This window comes from Cetorhinus maximus, chromosome 17, assembly GCF_964194155.1.
Source record: "Cetorhinus maximus chromosome 17, sCetMax3.hap1.1, whole genome shotgun sequence".
Classification (NCBI taxonomy): domain Eukaryota; kingdom Metazoa; phylum Chordata; class Chondrichthyes; order Lamniformes; family Cetorhinidae; genus Cetorhinus; species Cetorhinus maximus.
The window spans coordinates 64,630,187-64,647,018 of NC_135895.1; the positions used below are offsets into that span (position 1 = coordinate 64,630,187).

Below are 16,832 nucleotides of genomic sequence, written 5' to 3' on the forward strand. Positions count from 1 at the left end.
AACTTTCTCGGTAGAGAATTCCAAAGTTTCACAACCCTGTGTGTGAAAACGTTTATCCATATCTCAGTCCTAAATGGCCAATCCCTTAACCTGAGACTATGAAGAGGGGCAGGAAATAATTTAAACAGCCAAAATCTTCACAATAATTTATGACTCACCATTGCTTCTCAGGAAGACCAACCACTCTTTCAGCTTTTCGAAGATGCATAAGCACCAGAGGTGTCCTTTGCTCATTAATGACTTCTGCATCACCTTGGATTCCACTGACTGTCTCACAAACTCTCCTGCAAAGCTGCATGTGTGCACACCTATTTTAATGGCATCCTTTTGTCAGATGATAGCATCATGTTGCTTGCTACAGGCTGAAATTATATTTGAACCTTGAAGTTTTCTTTGTTTGCAAGTTATGCACTGGCGTATAGCTGAATTCTTATGCAGAAACTCAATGTGGATTTTCAAATGCTCAGGGATAGAACACTTTACTAATCTGGATAATCAGTGTAAGCATCAAGCATCTCCATTTCAGGTACAACATGGTCAGATGCAGAGTGAATTTCCTCTTACTCTACCCCAGCAATATGCTTCAACTCCAACTTTGGAGCAGAAATTTCACAAGTTCTCCCACACCACGCACCCTTAAAGCTCCCATGAGTGAGACCACCAATTCAATTCACACTGTGGGCTGTTCGGAGCTCTGGGATTTCAACAACTAGGAGTTGAGTTCAAAACATCCAAGCTCATTTTAGATTGTTACCAGGAAGAGAGAGAAAAGAATCGTTGCTGACAAGGAGCCTTACCCATCAGCAGTGTAGATCAAAAAAATTGGGCATGTGCAGTTTTCACTTGACTTTCAATATGTGCTATATATATACAAGGTAGCACCAGGTGGGAAAATTGCTCCTTTGGACTTAAAGCATGCAAAAGTCAGTCCCCTTGATAAGCAAGGCTTACTTCATTTACGAAATCATCCTCTCCATCCATGAGGAAGGCCAATGGGCCACATACAACACCTGAGCTCTCAAAATCCACCCCATCAATCAGTTCTACCTATGCTACTATTCCTATTTACTACTTTCTTCTATTTGAATATCATGAGACTTAAGTTTTAATGGCTCACTAGTACAGAAATTCTAGCTTGGAACACCAAGGTCTGTCTGTATCTGAAAGATATGTAATTTAATAAGAGAATGGATTTAAGCTTTTTTTGTAGCTCTTTGTAGCCCAAAAAGCTTGGATACACCTGCTCTGTATTGAGAGCTGCTGTTGCTTAACCAGATATTAATGTCATGTGCCAGGACAGTCAATATTGTTGTAGCTGTACCTCTATGATTTGAGTCAATCCTGAAAAAAATACATGGGGCTGAATCTTCTGGCTGAAGTGTGGGTGGCGGAGCCCACCCGTCAGTGCTTAAAATGTCGCGTGCTGACGTCGCATGAGTCTCCCGATGTTAGCGCGCGGCATCGCGATGTTTAGGTCGGCGGGCGCACTATGCAGCACGACGTGTGCCCGCCATTAATTAAAGGCCTTGTTAAGGCCATTAAGTCACCATTAAGTCACCAATTGACCAGGATTTTGAGGAGCCCGTGCGAACTTCGGCTCGGTACACGGGCCCAACGGGCAGGTAGGTAAGTGATTTTTGAACAAACCTCATCCAGTAGCGGGGTGAGGTTTGATTTCGGATTTTAAAAAGTTTAATAAAATTTTTGTGTACTTCATTAACATGTCCCATCTCGTGTGACATTTTCACGAGGGGGACATGTTAATGATTTTTTTATTTTTCTATTTTTAATTTTTCACAGCCTTTCAGCGATCTCCCTGAGGCAGCACTTAGCCCCAGGGAGATGTGCGCTCTTTCACGTGCATGCGCGAAATAGCGCACTCTCGCAGTTGGGGAATCCCCCCCCTGCCAGCACAGGGAACGCATAGCATGCCTTAATTGGCCCGCCCACGTAAAATGGTGGCGTGGTCCGTTTCGGCGGCGGCAATCGCCTGCCCGCCAGTCCGCCGCCGAGTTGGTCGGGCCCACCCACCCATCAAGGGCAAAATTCAGCCCCATGGTTTTTCATAATTGAGATTCAGACTTTAGAGGTGCAGTGTAAAGCTTTACACGCTGCATTTCTTAGATACAATACTTTACCGAGAAAACTTTCAAGGTGGAGTTTACATTAATTGGACAAAACATTTGTTATCAGGATATTGATATTTTCAGTGCCTCCTGGAACTTCATGCAAATATGGCCAGATTACATTGCAATGCAGTTGCTAAATTTCTCCAATAGGTGGCATGTAGTCAGATTCAGGTGTACTCATTTCCTGTCTTTGGAAAAAGAGCATCGATGAGCTGTACGTAAACCAGGTAAAAGATCATAGATTCAGGAAAGGTAAATTTTACTAGAAAAGAGGATGCGTGATTGGAAAGTTTATTAAGGAACATTCATTTTGATTTTCCATTTTGTATTGAAAAATTTAGTTCCAGCTAAGAAAATGGAGAAAGCAGTCACGTGAAAATCTTTGTTATAAAGCACACAAATTATTCTGTATGACATATGAACACCAAGAGTTATTTTATGATTAGCAACATGCTGGTTCTAAAAATTTAATGGCAAATTGTATGCTGTCAGACAGTGCCACTGAAACATTTACTGATAGTGTTTGGTACTGTGTTACATGAGGCAACTATTGCCCATTTTTTCTATATCTCCTATTTTAATAAATGCTCCTATATTCTACTGTATATTCTATAATCTACTGTTCCACTGTGTGGGTGGGGGGGGGGGGGGGGGGTGATTCCCTCAGCCAGGAGTGCGCTCTTTCACGCATGCGCAAAAGAGCACACAGTTCTCCCTGAGGCAAAGTGCTGCCTCAGGGAGATCGGCTCCGATTTAAAACCTTGAATAAAGATTAGAAAAAAATTCCCTGCCATGTCCCCTCATGTGACACTGTCACATGAGTTGGAACATGTCCATAACTTTTATTGTAAAATATTCTGCATTTTTTAAATCACTCATGAAACCCCATCCCGCCCGTGGATGAGGTTTCATGTTTTTTCACAAGCCTGCCTGGGCTCCCAGCTTGCCCACCAACCTTAAGGTTGAATGGGCAGATCCATTAATGAGTTCAAATGGATTTTTAATGGCCCTAATAGGCCGTTGACAAATGACGCGGGGTGACATCGGGACGCACGCCCGACACCACCTCGCGTCATTTTATGCGTTGGCGAGCGGGCCCCGCCCCCGCTCACCAAGCGGAAGATACTGGCCCGTAGGTTTTAAACCTAAATATTCACGTGGAATTTTATTATAGTGAAGAATAGTGCCTGGGACCACAAAAAAAATGAAAGCCACATAGAGCAAGTGTGGAAATTTCCTGACACGTTGTGTAATATTGGACTATAGTACATCACTTGCCCTACTGAAACAGGATTGCTGGATCGTGAATTAGATAATGTGGGATCAATGATTTTCCCACAGGTGCCCTAGTATAACTTCTGCAGGTCTTTCCATATTCTTAAACAACGACCACCAGTTGTGAGTTATCTCTGGCTCCACTTACCAAGTGTGGCACTGAGGAAAGAAAGAGCCAAACCTTAATCACTTTGAATCTTGTTTTTACAGCTGTGTGGTGATAAAATGATAAACCAAATTGCTGCCAAGGATCAGATTGTGGAGGAGTCTATGTATTACACACATTACATGGAGCCTTAAATCTTTCCAACGTTTGAAAATATTTTAATAACTGAAAGTCTTTTTCTTGTTACAGGTAACACAAGAACTTTAAAAGCTGAAAATTCCTAAATATAAACAGAGAATGTTAGGAATGCAGGGTCTATTAGCATCTGAAAGAGAAAAACAGGTTAACATTTTGGATGAACCCCTTCATCAGCACTTGAAATATTAGCTTAGATTTATCATTACTATACTTGCTGCCTGCTTCATTTTCCACTTTTGTTTAAGAAATAAAACAACCTTCCTCGCTCTCTAAAGCACTTGCCTTGTTGCCCTTACATTATGCCATGTAAGTAACTCAAAGCAGTTGATTCGCTCCTCATTTATGAAATTGACCAAACTTCATTTTTGTTTTTCATTTAACAGTTCATTCTGAATTGACAGTAACCAGCAGCTCGGCTCCTTGTCTATAGAAGCCTCTAGAAAATAATGAAATATTGAATTTTAAATACAAATAAACACAATATCCATTTTCTGACATTTTAGCTTTCATTTCTACTCTCGCCCGCTATTTAAGGATTCATTATTCTCTCACCTTCCAGTTCCTCCACAGTTACCCTCAGGTGTGCGACACTAAAATATAGAATTTAACATTCAGGGATTGCTTATTTAAAGGGAAGTGGATTCATGAAGAAGTGTTTTCCTTTCCTATTTGTTTGCGATAAGATGAGTAAGTTGAAAGCTCGTTGTGTGACATTGGTGCCAAATGCACCACAAGCTAAAACCTTCATTACAGGATGACAGAAAGATTTCACATGAACATGTTAATGCATTTACTACTAATGATGCAACTTTAAAATAAAATGTGCCACCTGCACACCATCTCTGATACAGAAGGCAGAACTTAATATTGAAAAGGAATGCCAGCCCACCAGCTGGAAAACCAGTTGGAACACTGCTGCGCTTTTCCTCGGGAGGTCTGACACTATTCTAAGGCAATCAGACACTTACCAGCAGCATCAGGCCTCCCATTGAATTAATCCCCAAGCAGGGTGGAAATCCCATCCCCAAGAACTGCAAGCTAATCAGAGGCCGGCAACTCCCTAGTATTGGCAGCGCCACTCAGAGTGGTGGCCACAGCTGGTATTGCACCTGGGCCTTCAGGAGGGATCAACAATGGATTCCTAGAGAAAGGTGAGTGTGCATGGGATGCGGATAGCAGGGAGGGTCACTGGCAACGGGGTGAGCAGGATCGAAATGAAAGGCATGATGGTTGCTCTGCGGAACCCATCCCCCCCCGATGACATGGCCCTCAATCGTGCACAGAGTTGCCGAGAGGAAGGGAGCCCTCTTAATAGGCTGCAGGCAAATCCATTAGGGTTTACTAGGCAGTCCTCTTGGATGGCGAGTTCCCTGCCTACCACTGGTTGAATAACAGGCAGATCAGGCCTTTAAGTGGCCTTTAAGTGCTTTCTTAAGGGCCTCAATTGGCCTCTGAGCTGGAAGGTTGCCCTCCATCCTTCCCACTCGGAGCTGGGGGTCGGGGGGCAGGGGAATCAAGAACACAGTGGGTTCTCCAAACCACACCCTCTCACCCGATCAAACCCCACCCCCCCACACCACCCCCCACCCCGTCCCCAACTGTAAATGTGCCTCTGGGAGACAGGGGCATTAAATTCTGCCCACAGCACTTCTTTTGCAATAAAAGAGGCCAAGTCCTGACCACATCACGGTTGTAGTGCTGAAGAGATGTTCTCCAGAAATAGCTGCATTTCTACCTAAACAATTCCAGTACATTACAACATTGACATCTACCTGAGAAATGGAAAATTATTCAGTTGCGTCCCGTCCAGAAAAAGCAGAACAAATCCAATTCAGCCAATTACCATCCCATCTGTCTACTCACAATCATCGCCAAAGTGATGAAGGGTGTCTTCGCCAGTGCTATCAACCGACACTCACCCATAATCTACTCACCGATGCTCAGTATGGGTTCTGCCAGGACCACTCAGCTCCAGATCTCAGCCTTAGTTCAAATGTGGCTGAAAAAGCTGAATTGAAGAGATGAGGTGAGAGTGACTGCCCTTGACATCAAGGCAGCATTTGACTAAGTTTGGCACCAAGGAGCACAAATAAAATTGAAGTCAATGGGGATTAGGGGGAAAATATTTTACTAGCTAGTGATACCTAACACAAAGGTAATGTTGTGGTTCTTAGAATCTAATCATCTCAGCCCCACAACATTGCTGCAGGAACCCGTTGGCACTGTGTTCAAGGCACAACTTCATCTGCTTCATCAATGACCTCCTCTCCATCATAAGGTTAGAAGTGAGAATGCTCACTGATGATTGCATAATGTTCAGTTCCATTCGCATTTCTTAGATAATGAAGCAATCCAACATAACAAGACCTGGACAGCATTCAGGCTTGTACTGATAATTGGCTACTAACATTTGCACCACATAAGCGCCAGGCAATGGCCATAACCAACAAGAGAGAGTTTAACCACCTCTCCTTGACATTCAATGGCATTACCATTATCAAAGCCCCCACCAACAAAATCCTTTGGGGTCACTTTGGATGAGAAACTTGACCAGACTATAAATGCTGTGGCTATAAACAGCAGGTCAGAGGCTGGGTATTCTGCAGTGAGTGACGCACCTCCCAAAAGCCTTTCCACCACCTGTAAGGCACAAGTCAGGAGTGAGATGGAATACTCTGCACTTGCCAGGATGCATTCAGTCCAATGACTTTCAGCTCCAACAACACACAAGAAGCTCACCACCATCCAGGGCAAAGCAGTCTGCTTGGTTGGCAGCACACATTAACATTCACTCTTTGAACCACAAATGCACTGTGGCTGCACAGTATGAACCACTGCAGCAATTCACCAAGGCTCCTTTGACAGCTCCATCCAAACCCGCAACCTCTACCACTTAGTCAGCAGGTGCATGGGAACACCATCACCTCCAAGTTCCCTGCCAAGGCACACATCATTGTGACTTGTAATATATTGTCGTTTCTTAATCATCTGGGTCAAAATCCTGGAACTCTCTACTTAATAGATCTGTGGGAATACCTTCACCACATGGACTGCATGTCACGAAAGTATAATAATTCTCATATTATTGTGATTTATTGTAAAAGTAGGCTAATAGTGGGGTTTGGATAGTTTCTCTCTGTGTGTGTGGGATTTAATTGAATTGGAGACAGCTGGTCTGGAGGCTTTGATTCATAAAAAGAAGCTAGGTTTGAAATGCTAAATACATAAACATGGCTGAAGTCTTAGAATGTGAGGTGAGGAGAATTCACATTTTTAGATAAATCAGGGTAGTTTGAAGTTCAAAGAGATGGTAGGATGTTACACCTAGCCAGAAAAGCTAGACCAAGCAGTGTGTTTATTTTTCCAACTGAAAATATTAGTACCATGAAAAGATTTATATTATGAAAAAGTAAAGTTCCAAAGACATATGAGAACAATGGAATTTACATTAAAAGGGAGAAACATGTATAAAGGAGAATGAGACTGTGTGTCAGGGAAGGCATTATAAAATTCATCAGGGGCTGCATCTTCTGGTCGGCGAGCGGTAAAATGACGCGGGGTGACATTAGGTGTGCTCCGACGTCACCCCGCGTCATTTAGATTTTCAGTTCGGCTGTCAACTGAACTGTCAACGGCTACTTAAGGCTTTTAAAAAAGTAATTAGCTAATTAAAGGACCCGCCCATCCAACCTTAAGGTTGGCGGGCAGGCAAGGAGGCCAGGCGACCTTTAGAAAAAACATGAAACCTCATCCATGGGCAGGATGAGGTTTCATGAGGGCTTTAAAATGTTTATGAAATGTTGAAATAAAAGAAATTCACATGTCACAGCTCATGTGACAGTGTCACATGAGGTGACATGTCAGGAATTTTTAAAACAAATTTTTAAAACTTCCAGCGATTTCCCTGAGGCGGCACTTTGCTTCAGGGAGACCTGTGCGCTTTTTTGTGCGCATGTGCGAAAGAGCGCACTCCCAGCTCAGGGAATACCCCCCTTGCTCGCACAGGGAGCGCATAGTGCTTCCGAGTGGACATCATGCTGGACGGGCCTTAATTGGCCTGCCCACGTAAAATGGTGGCGGGCCCCTGACCGGGGGCACCGATTGGGAACCCGCCTGCCTGTGCCCACTCTCGCACATCCCCCCCAACGGGGTGAAAATGTTGCCCCAGAAGTGCAAAAAACCTCCAGTATTTGTGCATTAAGCTTGCTGTCCACAGAAACCGAAGCTGGAAAAAGCCACTTTGAATTCTACTGTCCAGGGTATTGTGTTGATTTGCCTGGATCTGTTTAAATCTATTTTTTACTGTTGCTTTAATGGGGCTGTAACTGGAAGCCAGATTAATTAGGGGTTTTAGGAATTATTATGGCAGTAATTTATAGACCTATGTATGTGCTTGAAATATTTTCTTGTTAATAAATGTTTAATTTAGTTTTCTAAAAATCTCTTAAGTCTTGGTAGACTTATTACTTCTGAATTCAGGGCACACATCTCAAAATAAAATAATGTTGTGACTGCGTGATCAAGTTTCCCTCATGGATTTGATCTGCCTGGCACGCATCATCTGCCAGGTCATAACACTGTAGCAATTCAAGAAAGCGGCTCACCACCACTTTCTCAAGGGCAATAAATGTTGATCTTGCCAGCAATGCCCACATCCAATGAATGAAAATTTAAAAAATGTCTTTACCAAACTACTTTCAATTTTAGAGAAGAAACATATAACAGTGAAAAAGACTCCAGCAGTTGATCCCCTGGACACTCCCAGTATTTTAATTCTGCTCTCCACTATTAAAATTTGGCTGCCCAGAGAATGCTACTTATTTGTCACTGAGTTCAATGTGACGTGCACCTCTACCCTAGCCCTGAACTTGTATCTATTCTTTTGTTTCTCTCCTATCTCCTTTCATACTATTTCCAAGCTCATTTTGTCCATGAGACTCCTGCACTCGCGACCTTATTCTCACTAAACTACTAACCACTCAGCTTCTCTTCCTGATTGCCACTTTAGCTGACATTGTTAACAGTCCTCCCCCCATTATGTTCTGTCCCCTTCTTCTTCAAATCTGCCATAACCACCCGCCTCTTCAAAAAACAAACCCCCTTGATCCCACTGTCTTGTGAGTTGCCAAACCATCTCCAATTCCCTTTCTTCTTGAAAGTCCTTGATCATGTTGTCGCCTCCCAAATCTGTGTCCATCTTCTCCGGAACTCCATGTTTGAATCCCTCCAATCAGGTTCTCACACCTGCCACACTACTGAAACAGCTCTCATCAAAGTCACAAATTACATTCTATGTGACTGTGATAATGGTAAATTATCCCTCCTCGACTTTTCAGTTTGTCTGCAGCCTTTCACACTGTTGACCATGCCATCCTCCTACAATGCCTCTCCATTGCTGTTCAGCTGTGTGGGAATGCACTCACTGATGCCATTCTTATCCATCTAATCATAGTCAGGGAATTGCCTCATGACTTTCCTCCCAATTCCCACACAGTTACCTCAGGTATTCCCTCGGGATCTATCCTTTACCCTCTCTGATCCCCTATTTCTCATACATCATCCACAAATACATCAGTTTCCACAAATATGCTGTTGACACCCAACTTTACCTCACCACCACCTCTTTTGATTCCTTCACTGTTTCTATATTGCCAAGACTACTTGTCTGACTCATCCAGAACTAGATGACCAGAAATTTCCTTCAATTAAATATTGGGAAGACCAAAGCTTCAGTTTTCGGTCTCCACCACAAACTCCGTTCTCTACTGACCAACTCCATCTCTCTCCCTGGCAACTGCTTTCAACTCTTTCATTTATGATCCCAGGATGAGCTTTCAACCACATCCATGTCATCATTAAGATCGCCCACTTCCACCTCCGTAACATCGCTCTACACTGCCCTGCCACAGTTCGCCTGCTGCTGGAACTGTCAACCATGCCTTTGTTGTTTCCTCCAGTTTTGACAATTCTAATACACCCCTATCCTAATTTGCACTGTATGCCTTCCACCTATCATCCTAATTGTGCTTGCTGACCTACACTGGCTTCCAGTTAAGCAACTTCCAGTTTAACTTCTAGTTAAAAATTCTCATCCATGTTTTCAAATGTTTCCATGCCTCATCCCTCCCTATTGCTGTAACCCCCTTCAGCCCTACAACTCTCCGAGACATCTGTGCTCTGCTGACTCTGGTCTCTTGAGTATCCCTGATTTTAATTGCTCTACCATTGGCAGCCTTGCCTAGCTGCCTTGGCCATAAACTCTGGAATTCCCCTCCCTAAGCCTTTCTGCCTCCCCACCTCGCTCGCCTCCTTTTATGCACCCATTAAAACCAATGGATTGGATTTTACGTTTCTTGGTGGGTTGAGGGAGGCGGAACAGAAACTTAGGTGTCCACTCGCTCTCAGCCCTGCCAACTCTGAGCGTCCAATAAAGCATTGAATGGCCAATTATAGGTGCATAGGAAGCTTGCTTGCTGACCACAAACCCTTCCTCTTGCTCCCTTCCATCCTTGCAGTTACTATCAGGGTCATTTTCTCATGTCTGTTTTCAGATACCGCAACATAGTCAGCTATTGTGACTCTGAGTTAATATAAAAAATAATATAGTGTTGAATTTTTGCTGCAGCTACACTCACAGTGGAACATGAATCACATCATGAATACATAACTTGTGGATTCTGAGAATTGGCACTGTAAGCTGGGACGTCATGTGGCAGAGGGGTAATGCCACGGTCACAACTTCAATTGTAAAGGCCCCCTACTCTCAGAATTGGTCTTTATTATTCATTGAAGGTGCAAGAAAGATAAAAATGTCATTAAAATCATATAGGATCATACAATGGTTACAGCACAGAAGGGTGCCACTTGACTTTTCGTACCTGTGTTGGCTCTTTGCAAGACCAATTCATTTAATCCTATTACCCATCCGCTGCCTCAGGGAGGTTACTTCGATTTAAAAAAATTTTAATAAAGAAAAAAAAAAATTTAAAGACACGTCCCCTCATGTGAGAGTGTCACATGAGCTGGGACATGTCTATGAATTGTATTAAAAAATTTTTATTAATGCTTTAAAACCTTCATGAAACCTCATCCCGCCCGTGGATGAGGTTTCGTGAAAAATGCAAAGGCTGCCTGGGCTCTTCGCCTGCCTGCCAACTTTAAGGTTGGACGGGCAGCAGTGTTAATTATGTAAATTGGAATTTAAATAGCTTTAATAGGCCTTTGACAGTTCGGCCGGCACGCAGCTGACTCTGGTGCGTGCCCGCTGAACTGAAGATCTGAATGACGCACGGTGACATTGGGTCGCACGGCCGACATCACCGCACATCATTTTACGTGTCAACGAGCAGGCCCTGCCCCCACTTGCCAACCCGAAGATTTTGCCCTATGTTAAAGGCACTATAGAAATGCAAATTGTTGCTGTTGCTGATTTGCCCAAGTGCTAATCTTGGCAATGGTAGTACTCTCATCTCAGAGTCAGAAGGTCGTAGGTTCAATTCCAGCCCAAAGTTTTGAGCACGTAATATAGGCTGAATATTTCAGTGCAGTATCAGCAGAAGGTTGCCCTGTCATAGCTGCTGTCCCTTAATTGAGATGTTAAACTGAGTCTGCTCTCTCAGGTGAATGTCAAAGATTCCGATGGCCCTATTTGAAGAAGCTTAGGAGCTTTCCTAGTGTCTTAGTATTTATTTCTCAACCAACATCACTAAAAGCATTTTACCTGGTCATTTATTTCAATACTGTTTGTGAATCCTTGCTGGGACCAAATTGGTTGGCACATTTTGCTCATTACAATAGCAACTACACTCCAGGAGTATTTCATTGGCTGTAATGTACTTTGGGAGATAATGAAGCTTCTTCTTCTTCCTATTTTAAGGCCCAAGTCCTAAGAGACCCAATCCACTGGCAGAAGGCAGCAAAGTTGAGCTTTAATTTGCCCTTGGATCCTCATGCAAACCCTATCTTAAATCTGATGAATGGACAGCCTGCATCTATAAGCATACATCAACAGCCAGGAGGATAAAAACACAAAATGCTGCTTTGACAGTGGATCAGAGACACAGCTTCAGTGATGGGGAACATGTCCAAAATGTTTAAAATTGCTCCTAAGGTAACGGTAATCAATCCTCTGTGAAACTCATTACCTTCATCTGCTGAACTTCTGTAGCCTCCATTAGGCCTTCAAACAGAACACAATCCAATGGGCTGAATAGGGTGCAAGTCCCGCAGGAGCTCAGTAATTCCTTCAGATTCAATTGCGGGCTGAAGACCCGCCTGCTCCCCACAACCAGAAATTCCTGTGCCGAATCCCAGAGTAACCAGGAACTATCCAAATTCTAACGCCAACACTGCATTGTCCCCAACCTCAGGAATTTCAGATACTTTGCTGTATACATGTGATGCCTCTTGTTTTGGCATCTCTGTCATATTAGCATACAAGAAGGAAACACATGTAGCTAAAATAATTAAATGAACGCCCAGCACAAGAATGTGCAAGTCTGTCATACTTTCTTCAGTTTACAATAACTCATATACACAGAAGAGTTATTTTCCAGCTGTTCCATGATCACAAACATCTGTGCTGTGTGAAAGCTGCAAATAGCACTCAGTAATCAAAGGGTTAACATGCAAGGTGGAACAAGAAATTACATACTACCACACTGCATTTAATGAAAAACTGACATGAGATGTTTTATAACTGAAAAGCTTGCTATCAGCATTTCCTAATTTTAAGGATGTAATTTTCACTAAATTTATCAATCATCATAATTTTGTAATTTCACATTCAGGCTGCTACAATAATTCCTCGCCTAACATTGCATGTGAGTTCCTGAAAAGTGCAACTTTAAGTGAAACAATGTTAAGCGAATAAGATTTTCCCATTACAACCAATGTAAAAACTATAGTTAGGCTCTCTAGAACCCGTCTCATCAGAAAAAAAAATGAAACCCCGTAAGTTCAAATTCTGCACATTCCTGAATTTTGATATTCATAAATGAAATAACTTTTAAAATAAAATATACTTAAAAATATAAAGAAATATGCGAATTCTTTCAACTTACTGGTTGACCATCCCACTCAGCACTACCTGTTCGCTGGCACCTTCTGCTCGCAGACTCTTTCCCGCGCCCCAATTCTCTCCCACTCATCAACTCTCTCCTGCTACCCGACCCTTTCCTGCTCACCGATTCTCTCCCACACACTGACATTCTCCCTCTCGCCAACTGGCTCCTGCTCACCCACTCACTCTCTCTCGCCGACTCTCTCCCGCTCACCGGCTCTCCCCCTCTCGCCTTTTCACTCCCACTCACCAACTCCCTTCGACTCTCTCCCACTCACCGACTCTCTCCCACTCGCCGACTCTCTCCCACTCGCCGACTCTCTCCCACTCACTGACTCTCTCCCACTCGCTGACTCTCTCCCACTCGCTGACTCTCTCCCACTCACCTACTCTCTCCCACTCGCTGACTCTCTCCCACTCACCTACTCTCTCCCACTCGCCGACTCTCTCCCACTCGCTGACTCTCTCCCACTCGGTGACTCTCTCCCACTCACCTACTCTCTCCCACTCGCTGACTCTCTCCCACTCACCGACTCTCTCCCACTCGCTGACTCTCTCCCACTCGCTGACTCTCTCCCACTCACCGACTCTCTCCCACTCACCGACTCTCTCCCACTCGCTCTCTCCCTCTCACTGGCTCTCTCCCTCTCATCAACTCTCTCTCTCACTGACTCTCTCCCACTCCCATACTATCCACCCTCACTGACCCGTTCCCTCCCAACGACTCTCCCTCTCACCGACTCTCCCCCTTTCACCGACTCTTCCCCTGTCACCGACTCTTCCCCTGTCACCGACTCTTCCCCTCTCGCCGACTCTCCCCCTCTCGCCGACTCTCTCCCTCTCGCCGACTCTCCCCCTCTCGCCGACTCTCCCCCTCTCGCCGACTCTCCCCCTCTCGCCGACTCTCCCCCTCTCGCCGACTCTCCCCCTCTCGCCGACTCTCTCCCGCTCCCTGGCTCTCTCCCTCTCACCGACTCACCTCCTCCCACCAACTCTCCCCCCTTGCCGATTCTCTCCCATCACTGACTCTCTCCCTCTCACTGACTCTCTGTCACTCACTGACTCCCTGTCACTCACTGACTCTCTGTCACTCACTGACTCTCTCCCACTCACTGACTCTCTCCCACTCACTGACTCTCTCCCACTCACTGACTCTCTCCCACTCACTGACTCTCTCTTCTCACCGGTTCTCTCCCTCTTACCGACTCTCCCTCTTGCCAACTCTCTCTGATTTACTACTTCCCTCTCCCACTCTCTCCTGCTCGCTGACCCTCCTGCTTACCTCCTCTGCCACTTGCTGCCTCTCCTGCTCACCATTTCTCTCTCCTTCTCACAGCCTCTCTCTCCTTAACCTTCACTATGATCGAGGGTTTCGAAGAGGGGAGGCATGAGGAAGGAAGCAAGCGAGGGAGCGAGAGAAACTGTGAGCAGCAGGGTTGGGAAGGGAGTGGCAAGTGGGAGAGGTGCCGGGCGGTGGGTTGGGGAACAGGAGAGAGTTGGGGTATGAGAGGGAGTCAGGGAGCAGGATAGACTCAGTGAATGGGAGAGAGTTGGGGAGCAGGAGAGAATCATGGAGCAGGAGAGAGTTGGGGTGCAGGAGAGAGTCAGAGAGTGGGACTGATTGGGTCACACAAATCTACGTCGGCGAAACGATATGAAAGTGGAAATCCCGATGCAAAGTGCACACACCGGCCCCATTAAATCCGTGACCCTAAAGTGGAATGACTCTGAACGAAGCAACTTAAAATGGGGATTTACTGTAATTGGTAAATTATGCTGCAATAATCTCATTGTTTAGAATCCAAAATAGCGCTCTGTTCAGAAGGATCAAAACAAGAAAACCAGTTAAATATTACAGAATTTTTAGAAGATTTATTGCCAAAAATGTTGAGGCAGATTCCAAGCTAGAACAAGGTAAGAATTTACTGATTTTATTTATAATGAATGGCTCCATGAAAATTTAAAACACACACACCACACACACACACATACACATCATACAGACACATACATCATACACACGCATACCACACACACACACCACACACACACCATACAGATGCATACACCATACACACACACCATACAGACACACACACATACCATACACACACACACCACACACACACACACACACACACACAGACACCATACACACACACCATACACACACATACACACAGACACCATACACACACACCATACACACACATACACCATACACACAAGCACACACACCAAACACAAACCTAACAAACATACACACTATACACATACCTACCACACATATACATACACACACAAAATACACATACCTATCACATACACAGATGCACACAAACACCATACACATACCCACCACACACATACACCATACACATGCACACCATAACATATCTACCACACACACACACACCATACACATGCACACACACCATAACATACCTACCACATACACACATATACACACATAAACCAAAAATATACCTAGCACACACACATACACACACAGACAAAATCTTTGTTCCTGCTTTGTTGAAAGAATATTGAAAAATCCATCAAGGTTGCTCCTACCACAGGCAATCCACTGTTTACCCAACTCGTTCTCATGATAAAATGGTTCTAAAGTATAAAACGCTGTAATAAGATAAAACTGAGAAGATACAAGTAACAGTTCAAATATCTCTCTTTATAATATTTAGGGAAATTCAGTAGAATATCATCTCCTTCAAATTTTCTTCACCTTTTCGTATAGAACATTACGTTGGTCTGAGACTGTGCCCTGATGTTAGAGGCAGATCCAGTCAATGCATATGATTCTGGGTTAAGGTTCTCACTGCTCCTATTTTCACACTGCATTAAAGAGTTTTGTATGGTCTTTATTTATTTATACTTTCTCATTATATATGTACATCTTTGCTCTTGTTGCCCTAGACACTCCTGGCAAGAGGGGGAGGGTGGGTCGGCCCACTCTAGCCATTAGGTACAACTCTTCCCAATGATTTTAGTATCCCCCATCCTCTCTCACCCTTGCAGAAAGATGCCAGCTAGAGCAAGCAGCTTTGCAATTCTCTGAGACTTGTGTGAAGTGGGTATCAAATCTACACCAATCTGACACTGTGAATATGAACGTATTCATATGTAGCACCCCGTGTTGCTGCCTGGCTGTATCTCAAAATGCTTCTATTCCAAAGCACTCTCACTGGCTTCAATTCCAAAGCACTCTCACTGGCTTCAATTCCAAGGCACTGTCACTGGCTTCAATTCCAAGGCACTGTCACTGGTTTCCAACTGGTTGAACTGCCTCCTGCTGGCCAAAGTATGAACTTGACCTGTGTTTAAGCACAACGTAATTTATTTGCTGGGAGAGGTGAGGGGAAGAGATTTATTTATTAGTGGGATTTAAATGCAGGTATTTAAAGGACAGCTACGAGGGTCTGACTGTTCTTACTTTTCTGAAAGTCAGCCAGCTGTGATGACCATTTGAAGAAACAGTAGCACAGGCTGGCTTTACACTTCTCAAATTCGGCCTTGTTTATTAGCTCTTATTTTCAATTACAATTATGCTGTCAATTGCATTTAAAAGCACAGATGACCATTAAATATAAGCAGCAGGATTTTGATTATTTTACAATCTGTATGAATTGAAGTAGCAAATAATGAATGGACATTTGAAATTCCAGGCTGGAATTTACATGCTACTTCTGAAGAACAGGCAAGGAAATGAATTGCTGTAACATGTGGCGAATTGATTGCACATTTACACAATGGCTTTTTATCTGAAAACCTATGGAAGCAAGTTTTTAAGTTCAATTTCTTAATGGCCAAACAGAATTTTTTTTTTTACATTCCTCGGGACTGGGATTGAACTCAGACTTATTAACAGGTTTGAAGGCTGTTTATATTGTACGTACCACGGTCTTCTGTGGACAGTATTTTCAACAAGCTGAACTTGTTGATTTTTTTCTCTCCTTGAATTCGCCCTTCTGATATTCTCACCTTACCCCTACTTTCCTGAAGGTGAGGTCTTAGCTGGCTTGTGGTTGCCTTTCTACCAGCAGCT

The 16,832-nt window shown here is 43.9% G+C and overlaps 1 protein-coding gene and 1 long non-coding RNA gene across 2 annotated transcripts in view; one reads left to right on the forward strand and one right to left on the reverse strand.

Moving 5' to 3' along the window:
* pde4dip (phosphodiesterase 4D interacting protein) overlaps positions 1-16,832 on the reverse strand; it is a 545,686-nt gene that overhangs the window by 375,626 nt on the left and 153,228 nt on the right. The gene's annotated exons all lie outside the window — the stretch shown is intronic.
* LOC144692460 (uncharacterized) overlaps positions 11,761-16,832 on the forward strand; it is a 55,246-nt gene continuing 50,174 nt past the window's right edge. Inside the window, exons 1-2 of the long non-coding RNA XR_013579322.1 lie at positions 11,761-11,818; positions 14,568-14,683. This is a non-coding gene — a long non-coding RNA (uncharacterized LOC144692460). The remainder of the gene's footprint in view (positions 11,819-14,567; positions 14,684-16,832) is intronic.